The sequence below is a fragment of the Betta splendens genome, chromosome 13 (genome assembly GCF_900634795.4).
Source record: "Betta splendens chromosome 13, fBetSpl5.4, whole genome shotgun sequence".
NCBI classification, from domain to species: domain Eukaryota; kingdom Metazoa; phylum Chordata; class Actinopteri; order Anabantiformes; family Osphronemidae; genus Betta; species Betta splendens.
Window position 1 is genome coordinate 1,899,022 of NC_040893.2, and position 25,141 is coordinate 1,924,162.

Sequence of the window (25,141 nt, forward strand, 5' to 3'; positions counted from 1 at the left end):
GATGTGGAAAAACAGGAAATGCTGGCAACAATGGAAAAATGAAGCTAAAAGTAGAGAAAGAAAACTTTTACAAAAAAGAGATGACTAAAGTTGGAGGTAGAACAGACAACAACTCTGGATCTGTGAAAATGCCACCATACTGTCACGGTGGTTCTACTCTTTATCCGCAGGTCACTGCACTAAGGCTGGACCCAGGCCTGGATTCTTGCCTGTTTGCCCCTCAACCACAGTTACAACCCCAACCGCATCCCCAACCACAGTTACAACCACAAACGCATCCACAACCACAGTTACAACCACAACTGCAACCACAACCACAGTTACAACCGCAACAACAACTGCAACTGCCACAACGACTGCAACCACAGCCACACCCAGAGCAGCCTCAAGATTTCTCTGCCCCGTACCCCGTTCCTGATTCAACCAAACAAGGAAGGTGTCACGACGCTCTAGGTAGCGGACACAAACGCACAGCGGAGACAAAGCTCAGTGAATAACAAGGGTTTATTTGTACTCGTGGTCAGGCAGGCAAGGGTCGGTACACAAAGGCGGTGGTTACAGTACAGACAGGGATTAGGCAGTCGGTGGTCAGAAGGCAGGCTTAGGTCAGACTTATGGCAAGGCGGTATCACAGGTGAGGCGGATGGCAAGGTCAGGAAAAACAGGGTCGGTCACAAAACAAGACAGGAATTAATGCTGGACTGCTGGCAATAACACAAAGACAATCTGGCAAGGTGCTGGGGTGAGGGGTGGTGCTTAAGTACTGAGTGATGATGACTAAATGACATACAGGTGGAGATAACTAGGACAGGAAGTAAGGCTGGCTGAAACTAACAATGACTGAGACAGGAAGTGGTGACAAAATAAAACCGGAAATGACTGAGTGCAGTGGCTAAATGACATGAGCTGTGACAGAACCCCCCCGTCTAGGGCGGATTCCAAGACGACCAAAACAAAACACAACCAAGCAAGGGTGGTGACAGGCTAGAACAGAAAATGAGAGGATTAAAACACCCAGAATGACTTGCAGGAACGGAATAGAGTCCATGAATAATGAGTCCATGACGGGGGAAATACAAAGTCCAGAAACCTCCTCAAGGAGGGTGGATGCGAGGAGAGTCTCGGCCGCGCAGCCGCCAAGCCGAGACGGCACATCTTGTGCCCGAGGGCAAGGCTGGAGTACTAGGAGGCCGGCGTCGGAACAAGACGCCTCCAGTGGCCAAACACATGCGCCGGTGCTCTCCAGACCGGGGGTGCTCTAGGGGGCTGAGAAGACGCGGCGGTCGGCAATGGCAGAGGCCGCGCCATCGTCGGGGCAGGAAACAGCGACCTCCAGGCAGGTGGTTGCCTCCGGAACCGGCCAGCCGAGGTGGCCGACGACGCAGGAGGCAGCGCCATCCCCGCCACAGGATGCGCCAAGGACCTGACCCTCCGTCAGGCAGGTGAGGCGAGAGACGGCGGGAAGCCGGGAACAGCGACGGGGACAGACGTGGAAACGAGGCCTGACGTGGAGACGAAGCCTGAACCAGAGACAGGGACAGACGTGGAGACGAGGACGGAACCAGGGACAGACGTGGAGACGAGGCCGGAACCAGAGACAGGGACAGACGTGGAGACGAGGCCGGAACCAGAGACGAGGACAGACGTGGAGACGAGGTCAGAACAAGAGACGAGGACAGACGTGGAAACATGGCCGGAGCCGGGCCACCAGGAACTGACGCAGGCGCGGCCGGAGCCGGGCCACCAGGAACTGACGCAGGCGCGGCCAGAGCCGGGCCACCAGGAACCGACGCAGGCGCGGCCGGAGCCGGGCCACCAGGAGCTGAGACGAGCGTGGACGGGACCGGACCACCAGGAGCTGAGACGAGCGTGTCCGGGACCGGACCACCAGGAGCTGAGACGAGCGTGGCCGGGACCGGACCACCAGGAGCTGAGACGAGCGTGGCCGGGGCCGGACCACCAGGAGCTGAGGTAGATGCGATCTGTGCCAGATCACCCGGAATCGCTGCAAACGCGGCCGGCACTGGACCACCAGGAGCTGCACCTACACATATTGACCCAAAAAACACAGGGACCAGAAGCGGGCCGACCACCTCCTCCGGGAGGGTGGCAGGAGACCGCGCTGGACTGACCTCCTCCGGGAGGGCGGCAGGAGACAGAGCTGGACCGACCTCCTCCGGGAGGCCGGCAGGAGACAGAGCTGGACCGACCTCCTCCTGGAGGCCGGCAGGGGCTGCAGCAGGCGCTGCAGGGAGGTCGACAGGAACGGGAACGGCCTCAGCAGGGAGGTCGACAGGAACGACCTCAGCAGGGAGGTCGACAGGAACGACCTCAGCAGGGAGGTCGACAGGAACGACCTCAGCAGGGAGGTCGACAGGAACGACCTCAGCAGGGAGGTCGACAGGAACGACCTCAGCAGGGAGGTCGACAGGAACGACCTCAGCAGGGAGGTCGACAGGAACTAAGGCCTGGTGTGTCCACTAGCTGGCGTAAAGCGGGAGCTTGAGCTTGACGTGGTTGAGCTGAGGCTTGAGCTGGAGCTGGAGCTGGAGCTTGAGCTTGGCGTGGCTGAGCTGAGGCATGAGCTGGAGCTTGAGCTTGAGCTTGAGCTTGAGCTTGAGCTTGAGCTTGAGCTTGAGCTTGGCGTGGCTGAGCTGAGGCTAAGGCAAGAGCTGCTGCAGCCTGAGACGCAGGAGACGCTGCAGCCAGAGACGCAGGGGCCAGTGATGCAGCCAGAGACGCTGGGGCCAGTGATGCAGCCAGAGACGCTGGGGCCAGTGATGCAGCCAGAGACGCTGGGGCCAGTGGTGCAGACAGAGACGCTGGGGCCAGTGGTGCAGACAGAGACGCTGGGGCCAGTGATGCAGGCTTAGACGCTGGAGCCAGTGATGCAGGCTTAGACGCTGGGGCCAGTGATGCAGGCTTAGACGCTGGGGCCAGTGGTGCAGACAGAGACGCTGGGGCCAAAGGTGCAGACAGAGACGCTGGGGCCAGTGGTGCAGACAGAGACGCTGGGGCCAGTGATGCAGGCTTAGACGCTGGGGCCAGTGATGCAGGCTTAGACGCTGGGGCCAGTGGTGCAGACAGAGACGCTGGGGCCAGTGGTGCAGACAGAGACGCTGGGGCCAGTGGTGCAGACAGAGACGCTGGGGCCAGTGATGCAGGCTTTGACGCTGGGGCCAGTGATGCAGGCTTAGACGCTGGGGCCAGTGGTGCAGACAGAGACGCTGGGGCCAGTGGTGCAGACAGAGATGAAGGAACGGATGCAGGCTGAGACGCAGGAACGAGTGCGGGCTCTGACGGTGATTCAGTGAAACCCAGGGCCTCGCACAGCGCAGGCTTTCGAGCGATGAGCGCGGCGGCTTCACGGAAGCAGTGCTCCTTGGTGAATGGGTCGGTCGCTGCCTCAGCGGAGTTCAGATAATGGGCAAACAGGACTGGAGGGGCGCATTGAGCACGGATCCGCTGGAAGATGCTGTCCGGGATGCCTGCGATGGAGGTGGGCATGTCGTCTGATGGAGCGAGGGTGCCCTCTGCTGGAGGAGAGGGCCGCTTGATTTCAGTGGCCGAGTCCTCTGGAGCCTGGACAGGGGGAACCGGCTTTCGTCGACGCCGTCTGGGTCGCCGACAACCCGATGTGGATTCCATCTCCTCAACCGCCGTGACTGATGCAGAGGATGGGGCTAAGGCATGAACGGGGTCCAACTGGATAGCGTCTGGAACGAGAGCGTAACCCGACCGAGCAGCAACAGGCACCTCCGCCCGAACTGCCGGAGCGGCGACAGGAACGCGAACAGAATCTGACATGGTGGCAACAGGATCAGGACCAGACTGAGCGGCAACAGGAACGTGAGCTTGATCGGGCAAAGCAGCGACAAGAATTTTTTCCGGCGAAGCGGGAGCGGCCGATGAGACGTTCGCGGGCGCCACGCGCAGAGCTCTGCGCGCCAATTCCCTCCGCACTGCCTGGAGCCTCTCAAAGAGCGTCTGTACTCCCGGGTAGTCAAGCCACCAGAATTCCTCCTCCATGATAGCAATAGCCTGCTTTATGACGCGGAGCCGGACCAGACGATATTGTCAAAAATGCTGGAAAACATCTGCCAGATTGTGGTGGAAATTTTCCATAAAGAAGCAGATGAGAGAGTTGTCCTTTTGTGCGATTTATTGAAATAATAAAGAAAATAAAAATAATGGGGAAAGCAAATAAAAAGCATGGATGTTGATCGTGCACATCAACAAACCAAAAACCAGCTGGGGAGATCAGTGCACACACCACGAAGGTGTGATGCAAAGAGCCCCCGATCCTCAAGTTGCTTCTGCCTTTTAACCCCTTTCTCTGGCTCTGGTGGAATGTCTCTCTGCAGCAATTGAATTGTTTGTGCCACTTTATCTCACTGTGAGTGAGAATGTTTGCTTTCTCACTTCTGCATCGTCATGTCTTGTTATCCAAAGGAAGGAACACCGAGCTTCTAAGACAAGATGCATTCGCTTTAACAGCCTTGGGTCTGGTGGGGAGTCAGATAGGATGGAGCCAGAGTCCAGGTGTAAAAGACAAACATATATCATAAATTATTAGTCAGTCAAATGGAGCATCAGATGTTTAGACTTGATGTACGTCAGGGCACAGGAGATTAGTTGTTTGTGTAAGAATGTTCAGTATTGCACCAACCAGCACATGACGAGTGTGTTGGATAAGAAATAGCACTAAGGTAAAATTTTTCCATTACACAGATCCACACCTATCAGGTGTAGAACTTGTCAACGCCCTCAATTTCTGTAGAGAGTTTCGCCCACAGCAGAAATACGACAACCTCTGACCTCTAAAGACAAGCCAAGGGAAATGTATAAGCTTCATGAATACCTGCCAGAACCCTAAATCCACAGTGTTGCACTAGAATGGGATGCTGGTGCTAACAACCTATATTGTGCTGCAGTAGACAAACTGACAAACTGTGTGAAAGCATTTAGACTGCATTTCCTGTCAGAATGAACATTGGAAAAGTCACGAGCTGCAGACAAAAAGTGGGAGAATCAGTGGACAATTTCCTCCATCGTCTAAGGGAAATATTCAACAACCATTGGGGAATTGCTCAACCTGAGCAACTTAACTACAGTAAGTGTGTGTGTGTGTGTGTGTGTGTGTGTGTGTGTGTGTGTGTGTGTGTGTGTGTGTGTGTGTGTGTGTGTGTGTGTGGTTATTTACTGAACTGTAAAAATGTTTCATTAACGATTGGTAATTATTCAGTCAGAACCAGACATTTTTCAAAATTCTTGCAGTGTAGTGGTGCTATTATTTTGAAAGGATTTAGAGGAAATGTGTGGGTAATTACTAAACTATTAATCTATCTTTAAATAGTCATAATTACCCATCTAAAAGCAGAAATATTGCTATTAAAGCTAATTATTTGGCTTGGTGCTTTTATTTTGAAAGGATTAAAAGGTGTGTGCTTAATTACTACACAATCCAATAGTGTAGTTGACTAATCAGTAATAAGCATGGAACTGCTGTCTACACTGAGCATCAGGAGTTTGACCTGTCAGTCAAATCTGCAGCTGCGCTGTCGCCATGGAGACAAAAGGCAAGAAAATCAGGCACACTCTGCTCTGTGAAAGCAGAGTTTTACCCCTGATTAACAGGCTTGTTCCAGCTAAACCATAATAGTTATGACAAAAATAACTTGAATGAATGAATCCCAAAACTTCAATGAACAACTGGTGTGAATTTTATGTTTGAGGTCTGAACACTGTAGCCACATTCGCGATTTCAAAATGTGTCTCCTGTGTCGTTTTCCCACGTCTTTAAATGAAAATTAGAGTCTATGGGAGAAATTCAGTATCTCTCTGCGCTTTGAGGCCGATAGCGACTAAAGTTTAGATCTGATGGCTTAGCCAGACACATCATTAGAAAAACAAGACAAGACAAATATGAATACAATTTATTGAAACCTTTACGTTGATAGAGTAAAAATTGTGGCTGTAGTGATGAGTTAAAGACAGACGTTCTGTCTTTATTGTGCCCTCACACTCTAGCTGTAACATCACGCACTCTAGCTCACGTAATACACACTAATCGAAAAGCTGAAAATTTAATAAAACCACCCAATGTCTAAACGCTCAAAAGTTGAAAAGTATAGAAGGTACGAGGACGCTGACGTTTAAAGATGATATACGCTTTTGAAGTTGAAAATGATAAAAAGAGCCAAGTTGGCAAAAAGTTGAACAATGATTGCCATAGATGACTGTTACCAAGATTGAAATCTCAATCAATATCACAGTGAATTGTAGCAATCCACGTCTGAACTGAGGTAACCTAACCTACATGTGAACTTCAATTCAATTCAATTCAATTTTATTTATATAGCGCCAAATCACAACAAAGTTATTTCAAGGCACTTTACAAAGTAAGTTTTAAAACCTCACACAACTAAACCCAACAAATCCCACATATAGCAAGCATTTAATTTGACAGCAACAGTGGAGAGGAAAAACTCCCTCTCTAACGAGGAAGAAACCTCCAGCAGAACCAGACTGGATGTGGGCGGCCATCTGCCTCGACCGGTGAGAGGATAGAGAGATAGAAAAGCACAGCAACAGCAACAAGCAACAATAAGCAACAACAGAGCACAGGCAGGATGGTAGGACCAGGGACTGGATGCAGGCAGGATGGTTGGATCCGCAGCTGCCCATCACAGACACCAAACTTTGAGTCCAATGATACCTGTGGGTGAGGACAGAGAGGGAGAAAGAGTGGGGGTGGGGGGGGAGAGAGGAGAGAAGCACAACTACTGGACAGAAAGAGACAAGGTTAGTTAAACATGGGACAATGATGGGAGGTTATGGGACAGAGGAGGTAGAAGGAAACAGAGGAGCTCAGTGTATAAATTAACTCCCTCATTGAAGAGCCTCTACATCCTTTCCAGTCCCCAGAGATAAGGAACCCTAAATCTTTCTCCACCACAGGAGACTGGCTTCTATCACAACAGGCACCAATTGGCGACAACATCTCACATGTGCATATCAAAGAACCATGAGCCCATTTTGTTGATCTACCTGTAAATCTCACAGGATTCCACCTCTGCTTATCATGCCAAAAGCACAGGCTGTCACATTTATCACAGAGAAGCTGTCTCTCCCAGAACTGGGACCACCAGCCATAAAATGTGGAATGTGCTCATTAAGAGAACAAGAGACTTTATTTGGACACAAGTTCTGGTTCAGATGCACCAGAACTTTCAACTGCCATGAAACTGATGCCATTGTATTGTGTGAACAAAATGCTATTATTTGATATTAGATTGGTCTGTGTGTGATGTTCAAGGCCTGATCTACAGATTTGCCAGGAAATTTCTCAAGAACAACCAAGGGACTTCAACTTATCACCATGCTTTCCTTTGGGTGAATGTACAAAGTCGAAATCCAGATACACACCCTTTTTACTTATTTTAATCCGTGAAACATGCATATAGGCTGTGTCCACCAGCTAAATGATGTATCCTCATTATTGTATTGCATTTTAAGTGTTCCAATAGTTTTTTAGTATTGTCTAAAAAAAATAGTTAATTAGTATTGTCTAGATTAAGCCATTTATAATTTGATTTTGCTTGCAATTATTATCTGTGTATGTTTTAGTGTTACTTAGTGTTACATAGGGACAAGACCATTCATCATGAATAACATTTCATTTGTTACAGCATTTTAAGGGACCACGTACTGTATAAGACCTTAATAATCTATGCATTTAATGTTGCTGTTTTACCATTCTGACATCTCTGCTTGTTTGAGTGCCAAAGTGATTGTTACATGTGTACTGTGCTATGGTGTGATAGAACTTTGAGCTTGATGAAAAGAGAAAGATTAGTTATCCCAGATTTAGGAGCAATCCAAATCAAATAGTTTGATTCCTAATCTGAAGAGGTGGAACTCTTCACCACTAGTTGAACTCATTTCTCCGCCCTGCAGTGACCACTGCCCCAGGGGTATTTAAACCAGTGACACCCTAGTGGTGTCAGGTTTTGGCAATGATCGGGCCCACATGCACAGTGATGAGACGTGAGACAAGAAGGTGCGATAAGAATGATATTTAATTCCAAATACAAGTCACAACGGTCCGGGGTCATACACAGATAACGACAGTCCTTAGGCACAAACCAGGGGTCAGCTTACTCGGGTCCAGAACAGGCAGAAGGTAATAACCGGAAAGGCTCAGATCTAGGGACTTGAATCAGCAGGCTTCAGACGGGTCTATAACAGGCGAGGTTCGGTAACAACGGAGACTTACAATGCCGGCAAGGGTAAGGCGAGGTCGATGATCAGAGGTACAGAAATCGGTCGGAACACGGAATACACAGAACAGGAATTGCTGGATACGTGAACACAGAGGAATCAACGATCTGGCAAATGACGACGGTGACAGGTGGTGCTTAAAAGTCCGGGGAGTGATGGTGAATGGGAAACAGGTGCGTGACCTAAAAACCGGAAGTAAGGTTAGCGTGAATAGGATGGAGTGACAAACCGGAAACTATCAAACTAAAACAGGAAACGAAAACTGGTGCCGTGACAAGTGGAATCGGATTTCCCTCTATCTTCAAACTTCTTTCACATTCTATTTTTGTGTCACATTAATTTTCTTTAATTTTCCCTTGTTCTTAAATGTTGTAAACCTAAGTTAAACGTAGAAACACGAACGAGCAACAAATTTTGTTACGTTGGAAAGTCATCAAGAAACTCTGCGAAACTGAATCTATAACAACAAGTTGACTCGCTATTTTTGACTGAACTAATTAAATTAGATTCCAGCCCGTTTCCTTTTTGGGCTAGTTTAAGCAGTGCTGACGCTTTGAAACACCTTGGAAAGTCCAGCCTGGCTGACTGTTGCTTTGCTGACCCCGAGCCATCATCATCACCGCGGGCGTCGATTCCTGGCCCAGAGGCCGTGGCACCTGGACCAGAGAGGGCACGCCTGCTCCACCAACCGGTAACGAGAGACGCTGCACAGCGGCCTACAGCTCTAAGCTAAGACAAGCATCTCTAATCCTCTGAGAGGTCTGGTGTTTGTTAAAGCGCTAAAATTGAATATTCCAAATTCATTAGTTATCCTTAGGTTTTCATAAGTTAGAAACAAATACTCTTTTCGCTTTATTAAAGCCATCACACACTTGGGTCTTAACCATTCTTTTTCCTTTCACTCATTGATTCATTCGTTGCTGATCATTTCATTCTGATTGTTTGCTCATTTTCTGTTCTGTTTATTTGAGTATTTCCATATTATGTTATTCATTCAGTAGTATTAGATTAATAAAACATTAAAAGGAATCTGGTTTTGTGTCCATTGTTCCTAAGATTTAAGGAGAGGTCACTGAACTGCGAAAAGAATTCATGACATTAGAAACTGATTTGGTTTTATTGCAAGAAAGTTGGTATTGTTGTTCATAACTGGTAACTCATTGAACTGATATCTGGCTTTGACTAGATTGATACAAGCATGGTTTCAGCTTTAAAACAAACCTGGTGCCCCAAATTTGAGGAATATTAATGTTTCTGCATTAATATCAAACTATAATATATATAATTTGAATCCGCTACAGAATGCTTTGCAGCATTCACTGTGATAAAGAAAGAAGATGTCAAGTATGAGAGCTGTTGCCAGTTCACCAAGATAAAAAGATGTTGAATATTAAAAGGTTGATCAAGGTGCATTGTTGACAATCATGAAAAAAGCGGACTAGCTTTTTAATTTGAAAGGGTTTGAAGAAAGTACTTGTAATTTATTGCTTAACTGCGTAATAATTTAATAACTAGTCATTGTTGCCAGCTCTCATCAAAATAGGTGCAGTATATGGAGCTCAAGAGCGCAAAGAATAGTTAAAAGTTTTGGGAACGTTAAAAACAGCTGCAGCCTTAAATTTGGAAAAGTTGGAGCATTTGAGGAAGCATGTGCAGGTAATTGCTAAACAGTAATATGGTCTCATTAACTAATCATAACTAACCAGTCAAAAGCAGAAAATGTGCTATTTAGTTTAAAGATTTGGATTGGTGCCTTGATTTTAAATGGATAAGGATGAAGTGTGTGCTTAATTATTAAACTGTAAAATAATCATAAAATAAAGTCATAATAAACTGTCAGGGAACGGCAGAGAAAGGACCCAAATGCGCAGTGCAAATGCAGCAGACGGGAGGTATAATCAAGTGGTGTTTAATGCGAGAATCCAGGTCACAGACGGTCCAAGTCATACACAGGTAAGCACGGTATAGCAGCACACAAGGGAGAAGCGTAATCGGGTCCGGAAACAGGCGTGGGTCAATACCAAAAAGGCTCAGATCTTACAACGAGAATTGGCAGGCTTCAAACAGGTCCAGAAACAGGCAGGGTTCAGCAACAGATAAAGACTTACAAAACCGGTCGGGATCAGATGAGAACGGTGGTCAGAGGTACGAAACTGGGTCAACAACGGAGTAAGCCGAGCTAGAGAATGCTGGAACATGAGGCAATAGAATCGACAATCTGGCAAGGTACTGGTGTGAGAAGGGGTGCTTAAATGCAAGGTGAGTGATTGCTGATGAAGTGCAGGTGTGTACAGGTGAAGCAGGAACAGCTGTGACGTGACGTAAACCGGAAGTGAAGCTAGAACAAACAGAAACCGGGAGACTACCAAAATAAAACAGGAAATGGAAACCCAAAACATGAATATATGGCTGATGAACAGAGTCCTTACAAAATAAAACCGAAAACAGAACCAGAACCTGACATAAACCAGTTGAAAGCAGAAATATTGCTATATAAAGCTGAAGCGTAAAACAGTGTGAATGACATAGATGATCCTTTTATAATATAGCTGAAAGTTGCTAATATATTAAATATATAACCCAATTATCTGAAGAAAATCAATGTAGTTATTTTAAGAACTGAATGCATAAACATGCCTTCAATGGGAATCAAAACTAGATCACCTACTCCTGAGTGAAAAACGTATACCACTGAGCTGACTGGTGGATGAGGAAAACCTGAAGCAGTTGAAAAATATTCTACGAAAGCTAATGATTTTGACTTACGCTTTAATTCTAAAAAGATTTGGGGGATGTGTGTGCTTAACTGGTAAAGTTAAAACAGTGTCAGTAACTATCCAGTCAAAAGCAGAAAACATGCTAATAAGCAATTGGATTGCTTTTATTGTAAAAAGAATTTGAGAGGGAGAGTGTGGGTTTTTATTATACTGTAAAATATTCTAATGCACTATTTGCAATTAATCAGTTGAAACATTACTGAAACTACATGATGAGTTGAATGTATAGCTGATCAGATCTGCAAAGAAAAAGTTGCAGAGCTGAATGTGCAAATAACAAGAAGCAGTTTGATTCCAATAAAAATATTAAAATATTTCACACATGACTATCGTACTGTAAATCCTCCTTCTGCATTTTGTTGAAAGACTTGCTCTAGTCAGGTTTCAAACCAGGAATTCTTGAATCAGAGTCATGCTCCTCCTTATCATGGTGGAGGAGTTTGTGTGCCGGAATGACCCCGGGAGCTATGTTGTCGGGGGCTAAATGCCCCTGGTAGGGTCTCCCAAGGCAAACAAGTCCTGGGCGACAGGCCACACTAAGAGCGGTTCACAAACCCCCTATGAAAGGCAGACCATGTTCGAACATAAGGGTGTCCATCGGTGCACATGGCACCAGGCGACCCTGGCCGGAGGTTGATGATAGACTTTGTAGTCGTTTCACCTGACCTTCGGCCATATGTTTTGGACACTCGGGTGAAGAGAGGGGCTGAACTGTCAACTGATCACCACCTGGTGGTCAGTAGGATCCGCTGGCAGGAAAAGGAGGCTGGAACGACTTGGCAGGCCCAAACGTATTGTGAGGGTCTGTTAGGAACGCCTGGCTGAACCCTCTGTCAGACGGACCTTTAACACACACCTCCGGGAGAGCTTCGACCAGATTCCGAGGGAGGTTGGAGACATAGAGTCCGAGTGGACCATGTTCTCCGTCTCCATCGTCAACGCGGCCATTCGGAGCTGTGGACGCAGGGTCTCTGGTGCCTGTCGTGTTGGTAATCCCCGAACCCGGTGGTGGACGCCAGAGGTAAGGGACGCCATCAAGCTGAAGAAGGAGTCCTACCAGGTATGGTTGACCTGTGGGACTCCTGAGGCAGCTGATGGGTACCGGCAGGCCAAGCGTGCTGCAGCCCGTGCCGTTGCGGAGGCAAAAACTTGGAAGCAGAGGCAGGGGACTCAGAGGCGGACTCGCCCATCACCCAGGCTGAGGTCACTGAGGTACTTAGTAAGCTCCTCGGTGGCAGAGCAGCGGGGGTGGATGAGATCCGTCCTGAGTACCTCAAGTCTCTGAATGTTATGGGGCTGTCTTGGGTGACACGCCTCTGCAACATCGCGTGGACGAGGGGGACAGTTCCTCTGGACTGGACAACCGGGGTGGTTGTCCCTCTTCACAAAAAGGGGGACAGGAGAGTGTGTTCCAACTATAGGGGGATCACACTTCTCAGCCTCCCTGGGAAAGTCTATGCCAGGGTACTGGAGAGGAGAATTGGCTCGGGCATCTGGTTCGGCTGCCCCCTGGACGCCCCCCTGGGGAGGTGTTCCGGGGCATGTCCCACCAGTAGGAGGCCCAGAGGAAGACCCAGGACTCGCTGGAGAGACTACGTCTCTCGGCTGGCCTGGGAACGTCTTGGGGTCCCACCGGAAGAGCTGGAGGAAGTGTCCAGGGAGAGGGAAGTCTGGAACTCTCTCCTCAGACTGCTGCCCCCACGACCCGGCCCCGGATAAGCGGATGAAAATGGATGGATGGATGGATGGATGGATGGATGGAGTCATGCTCCTTAACCACTCAGCCACAATAGCTGCTTAAAGCACTGCTCAGGGGAGCAGTATACATACTACTGGAAAAACTGAAACTTTTTAAAATTTGTTCATCTATAATATAGATAACTAATACGTATATATCTCAATTTATCTGGGAAATACAAACAAGATTGCATAAACATGACTCAGATGGGAATCAAACCCAGACGCCCCACTCCAGAGTGGAGTGGGGGCCAAGAACTTACACCATTGAGCTACAGGACATATAAGCTGAAAGTTAGCTAAAGATTTTTCTCCAGATGGAAAGAAATGCTTCATAATTTTAACATATTTATTTCTTGAATGTTGCAAAAGTCTCAGAGGTGTAAACCTAAGACAAATGTGAATATTTTAATAGAATCATGCATCAGTAATTGCAATGGTCACTCCTTCTCACACCAGTTTCTGTTAGGGTGCCAGAAATACTCACTATTAATACTACAAGTATGGCTAAATATACCTATAAAAGGAAGATCAGGTATTTTAAAAAAGCTGAATGTGTACACCTGCTCTGATCAGGAATGGACACTGAACAGTTTGACTGAGAGGTCCAACTCCTTCTGCTCAGAGCTCACTTACTCATGTACTGCGCCGTTGTCAAGGAGATGGTTCTTCAAAGGCAGGAACATCCCTGAGACCAACTCAATCAGTTAACAGGCTTGTTATAGCAAAAGCATAAGGGTTATCACAAAAACAACTTCACTTTAAGACTTGAATTTTAAATGAATGTTATTATTATTTTATCACATTATAGTGACTTTATGACTTTATTATATGACTATTACAGTTTAGTAATTAGGCACAAACTTCCCCCCTATCCTTTCAAAATAAAAGCATCAATCCTAATCTTTAGACTAAATAGCACATTTTCTGCTTTTGACTGGTTAATTATGATTAGTTAAAATATATTTGTCAGGGAAGAAGCAAGGTGAAGGAGTGTTTGGTGTGATTTAATGTAATCTTCGGCCAGACAGACAAAAGTTGGTAAACAAGTTGGCAAGATCAAGGCAATGGTACTGACAGGGAGCAGGTAATGCAAAGCAAAAGCCTCGACTTACTTGACATGAATGCTGGAGAGTTGCACAGGTATGTGATCAGACAATCTTCCCAAGAGTGTGGTGGATGCTGGGGCTTAAATACCCAGGCTGATTAGTGATGAGCTGCAGGTGGTGAATCACCTAACTGAACCGAATAGCAAGACATTACACCGACAGGAACTGGTCAAAGTAAAACAGGAGAAACTAGGGCAAACCGAGATTAAACAGGAAGTTATCCAAATAAAACCGGAAAAGAACATGAATACAGGACATGACACTGAAACCATGACAATATTACTGTTTAGCTGTTTAATTACCTGCACATGCTTCAACTTTTCCAAATTGAAATCTGCAGCTATTTTAAATGTTTCCACAACTTTCAACTATTCTTTCAGCTCTTGACCTGTATTTACCTATTTTGATACATTCAGCTATATTTCATCAAATTCAGAAATCCTTTACATACTTTTTTCATTTTAGCGTTTCTTGAATTCAACTGCTTTAGCTTCTTCTGAAATTATTCAGCTTTGTTTAATTCCGAGTTCTGTTCAGATAAATTCATATATACTTCATGTGCTTAAGCTACTTTCAGATATGTTTTAAATGTTTCAGCTATTTTCCGCAGGTTTTCAGCAATACGTTCAGCGTGGAAGCATTCACTGTGCATTTTCTTTTGGAAATGCCTTTTCTCGTTCATATTAAATGTTATCCTGTACAAGTTAGCAGCAGTAGTCTGTGAGACTTTTCGTGAACGACCATAATATCTGTGTTTAAAAAAAATGAAGTGAAAGGTTTGGCATCAGGTTTTGCTGCAGGATTAAAATAAATCAGCTGAAGCTGAAAAAAATAAGGGTGCTAGTCTTGTTTCAACCACCAGGTGGCGCAAAAATGTGAGGTCCGACTGTTTATTTCTATCTGTATCTGTACAGATAAATATCCATTGTGTGGTGATTATTGAGCACAACAAAACGATGTCATGTTGATTGTATCAATAAATGTAGAGTAGTTAATTTTTAAATATTTTACATTATTATGCGTCTTTGCTCGCTAGTGCACGCTAGTGGTTGTCAATAGCCGAAGATGCTGAAGTCTTTACACAGTTGCCAGGCCAACCAGGGACACAGTCCCTCCTCCAGCCAATACAATACGACAATATAAGTATAATAACATAAAATATGAATCTATATTTATTCATCAATCTGTGTTATAAATGTATTTTATATGTATATCTGTACTTGTCTTCCGGTTTGTTGGTCATGAAGAAAAAATACAAAAAAAAATGGATTTTCGTTTCTCTTGATATGAGCGACAAACGGAATTCAAGTGTTGTTGTTTTTTCAACACAAGGCACGGAGTTGGATTTAAAGCTGAGTTTTCGATTTTTTCGACGAAAAACTAAGTCGTTCTCTTGTTATAGCAGCTTTTAAGTTGGTGGAGAAACCAAACTCTTAAAATTTACACAGACTGCAATGACCTATAGTTAGCTCTGACTCTGAATAAAACATAAGAGCCCGAATGACAGATGATGTGTCCAGACAGAGGTTAACCAGAAATGTATTCATGTGAAAATGCAGGCAACGAGAAAATCGGGGAAGTGGCGTTGCCCTCTGAAGCAGACAGTGATGTGACGTTCCAATGATTTGAGCCAGGAGCCACTTATTCATAGGCAAATGACTTGGATCAAGTTATGAATGCACGCTAGTGTTTGTTGTCAATTGCTGAAATTGCTGCTGTCTTTATACAGTATGTCCTTGTGTAGTACTGTGTTGAGTCCGTGTACGTTCTAACAGTTTGATTTCCCCACCAGAGTAAAAGCTGGGAAAACGAGAAAACGAGTTGTTTTTTCGTTTTCCGTTTTTCCTCAAAACGAGAAAACGGGAAACGGCTTGAAATCCATTTATTTGTCTGGTTTTGAAAACACAGTTTTGAGCTTGTTTATTTATTTTTAAAACGCTGCTTTGATTAAAAGGTGTTTGTTTGATTGTTTTAGATCCGGAGGACCTGTTAATGTGTCTGAACAAGCTGTTAACACAGCATGTGGTTGTTTGGGTTGGCTGTCATGGCAAAGTAGTCAGAACCAGTAACTTCAACCCCCCTCCACCACCACCACACACACACGCTCTAAGGTTTGCGCTGACAGTATGCACGTTAGACGCCAGACGCGCGGCCTAAGAAAGTGAGACTCTTATTTTGAAAAACAGTACAACGACGACAGGAAGCCTGTGCTCAAGCGCAAATTAAGTAATGGTTTATAGTTTCCTTTCTACAGATAGACGTCGTAGATGACGTCGACTGAAATCAAGCTGTTTTCTGGTTAAGTTGCCCATGAGATGATATACAAAACACATCTGTTTTCTCGTTTCTCTTGATATGAGCGTAAAACTGAATTTAATCAAAGCACAGAGTTAAAAGCAAATAAACGAGCTGAAAACTGTGTTTTCAAAACTAGACGAGGAATTGGATTCAAAGCCGTTTCCAGTTTTCTCGTTTCGGAGAAAAAAAACGAGAAACGAGAAAACGACTAGTTTTCTCATTAGAGGAAAAAACAACTTGTCTCGTTTTACCAGCTTTTACTCTGGTGGGGAAATCAAACTGTTAGAACATACACGAACCTTCTTATACTGACAGATAAAACCTTTCACTTCACTGCTTTTAAACCCTGTACTTATGGACGTTCACATAAAATATGTAAGAGGATTTTACTTAATATAAAAAAAATACATTGTATTAAATCTTTCTCTATGGAACACCAGAAAGTCAGGACTCTCCATGGGAGATCGGGCAGCATAATCAGCTGCACCTACATAGGCTGTGGGCTGTGGGACGCCAAAACCTTTCACTTCACTTCAAACGCTCTTCTTATTGTATTTCTACACAACAAGTCTGGCAGACTACCACTGCTAACTTTTAGAGGATATTATATAATAAAAAAAAATTGTAATAAATTCTCTATGGTATGACAGAACACCAGGAGTCAGCACATCTTCAACTCCTTAATGCAGCAAGTAACTCTACCTGGGCCCATATACTGTCCTTTATTTTGTTCATAAAATAAGCAAAGCAGTACCAGCTCAGCTGAGCTAACTACTAGCTAACATGCGAAACTCAACCAGTTACGTATGTATACATATAAACCATTGCAATAAATGTCTGCGAACCAATCCACATGGCAATTAAAATAACTGGTGACTATCAAGAGATTGTACACCCACCGTCGTCATGAACGCAGACCCGAAAGTTAACTGTCAGTCAAAACCATGACATTACGTCTCTATGGCAACTGTTTTCTAGGACCCCTTTGCTGTTCCCTGAGATGCCTGACTTAAAAATGTAAGACAGCAGTATAACAATAATAATAACAACAATGGGAATTTACAAGAAAACATTTATATTAATTCAGTGGCTTTACTTATTATCTTAAGCTACTGTAGGTCAAAGCAACATTTTTATTTAAAGTAAATTTAATAAACCTGACTACTGAAATCACTCTCAATCAATCACACTCAATACAAATGTATTCTTGTTCTACTTTATTCAAAATCTGCATTTATCAGACTGTTTCAATAGCAGGAAGACCCCCTGCCTTAAATCTTGCCTAACCCAAAGTAATAAAGGTTATAAAAAACATGATTTCCCATTTATCGGTTATTTGAATATAATAAACAGAAGCCCCCAACTGCAACTTCCAACCAGACATACTGTAACTATGCCATACAATATACTATGTATATAGTACCAAACAGTGGAAAATCACAAACCAAGAAATGAAATATCAGAACTAGCCATGGGTTGATTTTTCAGTGTTTGAATTTTAGGAGAACGCTCACTTCTACCCATCTTGAGCATTACAGCAGCTGCTGAAGAAAGTGTTTTTCATGTATTTAGGGTAGTCCAGTGTGTTGACCAATCCAAAGATAGAAAGTCTGAGGCAGATTGGCCAGTTCATCCACCACCCCACTCTCCTCCAAGATGATTCCTAGTCTGGATGGGTTGAGCTGAGGATTTTCTGGATTTCAACTAAGGTTTTGCAGTATACATTTCATTCAACTACCATAATTAGACATGTAGTCTACTGGTTGTAAACCAAGGAAAAAAACATTATTTCATAAAGCAATAAGGCAAAATAAGACATAAGATAAACCTGCAAGCCGATAGATATGCCTCATGCTAAGTTAAGTCCTTATCTGCTTGCATCAACACCATGAACCTTTAAAATAACTTTGAAGACTTACTGCGCTCTGCTTCATTACACGGCCATGCGCGTTAAAATTATATTACTATTACCACGAACCACAATCACGGAAATATGTGAAGCCAATATCTTGTATCAGATGTTAGAGCGGTGGGTTTGTACGTATTCTTAAGAGATGCCTGCTATCTAAAGACACAAAAAAGCTGAGGAGAATGAAAGCAAGAATGTTTTGCTATTGACTACACAGAACGCTCATACCTTTGTAGTGAACAGAAAATGAGTAAAAAAAATTGCATAAGATCAAACTCATGGCAACTCAGTCAAGACAATGGTCACTCAGCCACTTGACTAGGAAAATAACTACAGGAACGCCCCCACAGAATGACTAGTCATGAATAATGTATAAATGTGAATGCGACAGTTTTTATTTGAGAGCGACTTGTTTCGTTTCATACTCCCCACATTTAAGCACACAACAGATACTTCATAGTAAAATAGGTTTGGTGCAATATATGTATCTTACAGATAGAAAGGAAGAGCCGGACCTGAGTTACACTGCAAAATGACAATAATGAGATAAAAACGTTTTTTTCAGAAATTCAAATTGAAAGACTGCTCCCACCAAGACTCCAACCCAGGACAAAAGCTTTCAGGTGAAGTGCATTAATCACTACACTATCTAAGACTCGGCTTGACCAGCACCAGCTACTCTTTCATTGTTTTCAAGCCACATGGGGGAGTGTATTATACATTTCTCCATGGTTACATATTAATATGTAAACACTTATATTTGAGACTGCGTGTATTAATCACTACACCACCCAAGACTTTATCAGCAGACATTCTACAAGAGCCTATATACAGTTAACTACAGCGTTTTAGGACCAAAAGTGGGATCTAATCATCATCTGCAGACACACAAACACAAACTATTATTGGATATCTTCATATCTATTTAACTTTTTTTTCTTATGTGAAGTACTTTGCTCAACAAGATGTTATTTTTAAAGCACTATATCAATAAACTTGATTTTATTTCATTTGATCTTGAGGCATGTACATGAGAAAGGTCTTTGACGTACAGAGGAGCATCACCATAAATGCAATGGTAGGTAGGAAGGTTTCTCAATTCTGAAAGAAACAGCGAGCGTATGTATTTGTGTTTGTAAAGATAAAGTGCGCAGGCACAAGCCGCAGCTCACATTGATCGCTCTGTCCTACCATGTTGTTTTTCTGTATTTTTTCTTACTTTTTACCTATTGTGTGTGTGATTTTTTTACTGGTCTTAGTAGTTGAGGTGTCCACTATCTGATCATGTTTTTCGAGAGAGTTTTTTGTCCATCTTTTTGCTTGGATATATACTTTCCCTCATCTGAAAAGCTGGTACGCAGGAGCAGACCAGGCACCACGTGAACTTTGTTTATACCTGTGATCAGCTGATCTCACTAAGATCGGCCGCAAAGTACTCGGCTCTCTCAGGAACGTCAAGCTTTCCTAAAGAAATAAGGAGCAAAATGAGGGGATGCAGAGGTGTCTTTGGAGGTAACAAAGACAGAAGACAGGCGCTGTGCAAAGAGAAGGTGAGAAGATTCAAGCCGCATGTCTCATCGCAGTTTACTGTATGGGCAACGTGAGCAATCCATATACCTGATACCTGATTGTTTTCCAACGAGAAAGGAGCTAAACAAGCTTCATCCAACAAAGGCTGCAGGGCCTCATGGAATCAGCCCAAGGATGCTGAAAGTCTGTGCTTCCCAGCTATGTGGTCCTCCAACACATCTTCAGTGAGTGCTAGTGAATAAGGCACCCCTGTCACGATCCGGGTTCTGTATGGTTATTTCCTGTTTTATTTTCTAGTTATTTCCAGTTTCTGTTTCACCATGTCTTTTTCTCACTTTACTTCCGGTCACGTGATTAGTTCAGCTGTTGTCAATTTGTCAATCACAGATCTGTATTTTACCACCAGCACTTACCCCAGTTTGTGTTCTTCTCATACCTCGTGCCAGCGTTACCTTGTTTGTTATCTCCCGTCTCCAAAACCGTAGTTAGGATCTCCCCTGTCTGTACCGTAGCCTTACCTGTCTGCTCTGTTGCCTGACCGTCTGACTCGGTGACTTTGCCATTGCCTGCTCCTATTGACCTCTGACCTCTCACATCATGAACGCCTTTTAGAGGCTGATCCTGGACTCCCTGCGTTCTCTGGTCAAATCCCTTAGTCTACCCCCTCCAGCTTGCATATCAACCCCAACTAGGGGTCGACGACACCATCATATATCTGCTCCACCACACTTACAACCACCTGGACAAGCCCGGCGCCCTAGTGAGGATCATGTTCTTTGATTTTTCCAGTGCATTTAACACCATTTGGCCGGCGCTGCTGGGAGACAAATTGAAGGACATGCAGGTTGAGCTTCCTTTGATCTCATGGATCATGGACTACCTCACCAAGCTCCTACTATGTCCATCTGCAGAACTGTGTGTCTGACACCGTAGTTTGCAGCACAGGTGCTGCACAGGGGACAGTCTTATCTCCCTTCCTCTTTACCCTGTATACCTCAGACTTCAGGTACACCTGAGACTCTTTTCATCTCCAGAAGTATTCTGATGACTCTGCTATTGTAGTGTGACAGGGCGGCAAGAGCCCGCACAGAAAGGACGCCAGGGGAGGCAGAGGAGGACGTTCACACTCAACAATATTTATTCTTTAAAATATAATTCTCAATTAAAATACTCCCCACAATGTAAGTTACGTAATATAAACACCAAAAAGGAATAGAAACCAAAATCACACCATGCAAAATCACGGCAAACAAAATAAACAAAATAACAAAAACAACAAAATAGAAACCAAAACAAAACCAACCAACCTAAATTAACAAAGATACTGATGAATCAACAGTTATAATGCGCAGACACACACGCGCACGCACACACACAGGCACACAATGGTTTCCGTTTCTTAGGTCCTAGACGATACGAGGGACCAAAACCTTGGCAAAACCGAGTCACAATAAAAAGAAGAAACAGAAGAAGCTAGAAACAGCAGCGTTGGGGAAGGGCACAAACCCGTGGGTCACTCGCATCCAGACCCAAAGCGGAAATCTGGGCGGTAGCGCAGCTGTGCTTCTCGGTCGCTGCCCCCGCAGTCGTCGCTTACCAGGGAGGCTCCGCTCTCCCAGCCGCTGGTGCGCTAAATTAAAAACACGGTAAACTACCAGGCAGGGAGAAACTGAGGGATTTAAAGGCAAGATCAGTACAGTATGTTACCTGAACACCACCCGCCGTGACTCGAGCTAATGCCAGCCCGGATAGCTTTTATTATGACGCCGGCTCTGTGAAGGGGTCCGGCTCTGGAAAAGAGTTGCTCATAAGCGCTGCGCCTGAGGGGGGGACTCAAAACCCTGCATCACCACACAGACAGCAGCTCCCCTTACCTGTAGCGATCGTACACAGGCGCACCACTGCAGCCACGGATAAATCACAACGATCTTATTCGAGTGCTCACCTGCGCTCAAGGGCACCAGCCACAAGCCAACAAAGAGCCCTAATCAGGTGTTCACCTGTACTTAAAGGCACCAGCCGGGCCCGCCTCCCAGGGAGCCAATTAGGTTATAAGGTGGGTGGGGCAAACCTCCACACCACCACATCTATCCCTAGCCTTTTAAATCGTCGTCCCGACGATGGAACCACTTAAGACTACAACCAGGGCCTACTGAACACAAACTGAGAGTTTGAGACGGACTCTACTGACCTGCTCGTAGGAGCACTAACTTGCCTATCTACTGGCCGAGGGAGATGATGGATGTTCGTATGATGACCTGCCGAGGACCGCGAAGTGCGGCGCAGCACTGATGCGTAGGTATCAGCCTGACTTGGTACTGATAACTGCTAGGGCCCAGATGGTAATGTGTCCGAAGCAGAGCAGAGGACTTGGGAAGCACCAGCCGACTCACTCAGAGGCAACGGGTTGGCAATAGGCTGCTGAACATCTGATGCCAGCACCCAAAGTTCTTTGTCTGAAGGGTCATCAGGCTGATCCTGTGCGGCTGGTGGCAGCTCTGGTAGAGGAACAACCTCCACCGGCCTAGCAACGCATTTCAACAAGTCCCTATGCACAGTTCTCACTTTCTGCAGGTGGTGCACAGGTGCCACGGTGTAAACTGCTCCGCCCTCAAGAGGAGCCTTGACTACCTGATGTACCTCAGGGTTCCACAAATCCTGGATCTTATGGCGCCCTCTGACACCACACTCTTTAACATAGACCCGCTGACCAACTAGCAGGGGTTGATCCCGTACTCGCTGGTCATACCGCTCTTTCCTACGGGCTGCAGCAACGAGTACCTGCTCTCGTGCGCAGTCAAAAGCGACCCTCATTCGCTCTTGATGCTCAGCCACCCAACCCTGCACCTCCCCTGGATGTGGTTCTTCCACTCGCCCCAAGAGAAAATCAATGGGGAGCCTGGGTTCCTGTCCAAACATCAAGTAAAATGGGGACTCCCCAGTACTTTGATGAGGCGTAGTGTTATAAAAGAAGAGGACCTGTGGTAAGCAGGAAACCCAGTCCCGCTTCTGTGAGGGAGGCAACGTCTGCAGAAGATCATGAAGGGTCCGGTTGAAACGTTCGCACTGCCCATTCCCTGCTGGATGGTAGGAGGTGCTGCGAGATTTAGTCACCTCGTACAACAAGCAAAGCTGCTTAATCAAAGCACTCTCAAAACTTCTACCTTGATGGAAATGTAGCTAGGAACACCGAACTTGTAGAACCACTCCAGAACTAGTACCTGGGCCACCGTGCAGGCCCGTTGGTCACGTGTAGGAACCGCTACCATAAATTTTGTGAAGACATCTGTCATCACCAGAACGTTCTCCCGCCCACACCGAGAAGGCTCAAGTAAGGTGAAGTCGATAGCAAGGATCTCATTGGGTCGGGAGGCAAGTAAGTGCCCCATAAAACTATGAGGTGCCTGTCCTGTGTCTTTAGCGACCTGGCACCGCTCACACGCCTGTACCCAGTTCCTGATGTCAAGAAACATACCTGGCCAGTAACACCGCTGCCAAACTAGTTCCATAGTCCGCTCCCTACCCTGGTGGCCATGTTGTTGATGCAGCTGGCGCAAGGTCTCTTGCTTAAGAGCGTCAGGCAAAAGTAGCTGCAGAAATTATTCTCCTCCATCAGGTCGATAGACCTGCCAGAATAGAACCTTGTCCTTTTCTACTAGGTGGTCCCACTGGCGCAATAGCGCCCGAGCTGGCTTCGAAAGGGACTGCCGTTCAGAAGGAATGGTTTGAGTTTTCCGGTGCCAAAATGGAAGAACTTCTCTCAACAAAGGATCACTCTCCAGCAACGAATGAACGTCAGAGGCAGAGTGAGATGGGAGAACAGAAATCACTGATTGGCTGACTGATGTAACTGGACCTGCGGGCAAGCCTCCTTGCAACTCGGTAGGGACCAAAGTGCCAGGCAGCCACCTAGTCTCAGGCTCCAGCTTTGTGGTGTATTGCCGGGAAAGCACATCTGCATTTTTTTTTGTACGGCCTGAGCGGTACTTGATTTCAAAATCAAATGCAGCTAAATGAGATGCCCACCGCTGCTCGGTTGCCCCCAATTTGGCAGTCTGCAGGTAGCTCAAAGGATTATTGTCAGTATACACCACGCACTTGTGGCCCAGCAGATACTCCCGAAACTTCTCGGTCATGGCCCACTTGAGTGCAAGAAACTCTAATTTCATAGAGCTATAATTATCCATATTGCGCTCTGTGGGCCGAAGGCCTCAACTAGCGTACGCCACCGGTTTCACCCCGCTGTCAGTCTCTTGCGAGAGTACAGCCCCAAGCCCATCATGGCTTGCATCGATCTCCAAAATAAAGGGGCGACCAAAGTCTGCGTAAGCCAACACTGGAGCAGACACAAGCTTGGCTTTAGGAGCCTTAAAGCTCTGTTCACACTGAGGGGTCCACTGAGGCTAGAGCTTGGCCTGAGCCTCTCTTAGCCCCTTTGCCCGTCAACTCCGCTACCACACGATGCAAGGGACCTGCCAACTTCGCGAAACCTTCCACGAAGCGGCGATAATAACTGGCAAAACCCAAAAATGTGCGCAACTCTGACACCTGTTGCGGGCGCCTCCATCCACACACTGCCTCAACCTTTTTGGGATCTGTAGAAACTCCCTGACCGGAGATGACATGGCCCAGGTATCCTACCTCCCGCTGGAAGAATGCACACTTTTTAAGCTTTGCTTTCAGTCCCTCATTGTACAGGCGACCCAGGACCATCTCTAGTCTTTGAAGGTGCTGGCTGATAGAAGACGAGAAAACAATGATGTCGTCGAGGTATAACAGGAGACTGCCCTTGCTGGTCCCCAAACATCCTTTGCATCAACCGCTGGAAGGTGCTTGGCGCATTACACAGGCCAAACGGCATTCGATTAAACTCTAACAGGCCAAATGGGGTACAGAATGTCGTTTTGGCTTGTCCTGTTCTGCCGCCGGCACCTGATTGTAGCCACTGGCTAAATCGAGCGTGGAAAACCAGCCGGCTCCAGCCAATGCATCCAGACTTTCCTCAATTCGGGGCAGGGGAAAAGCATCCCTCCTGGTTTTGCGATTAAGGAGGCGGTAATCTACGCACAAGCGCAGAGCGCCATCCTTCTTTCGTTCCAACACTATGGGAGACGCATATGGGCTGCTGCTTTCCCGAACCACCTGAGACTCCAGAAGCTGGTTAATATGAGCCTTTACTGCTTTTTATTCACATGGGGGAATACGGCCGTACCGTTGTCGGACCGGCACGTCATCGAGCAGAGGTATGTCGTGGGAAAGCAGGTTGGTACAACCCAAGTCATGCTCATTTGAGGAAAAGACTGACTCATATCGTTGAAACAGGGATCTGACCTTTTCCTGATCCTGTTGTCCTAGTGCTGACAGATCCAGGGACCTCACCTTGTCGAGCACGGTGGGAACAACACTCTGACCACTGACAGTTGCCAGTGTCGCTCTTTCTTCTGCCACCCCTGCAGGGAGGCTAATTACCTGGGCCTCGCCAAGATTAACGAGGCTTG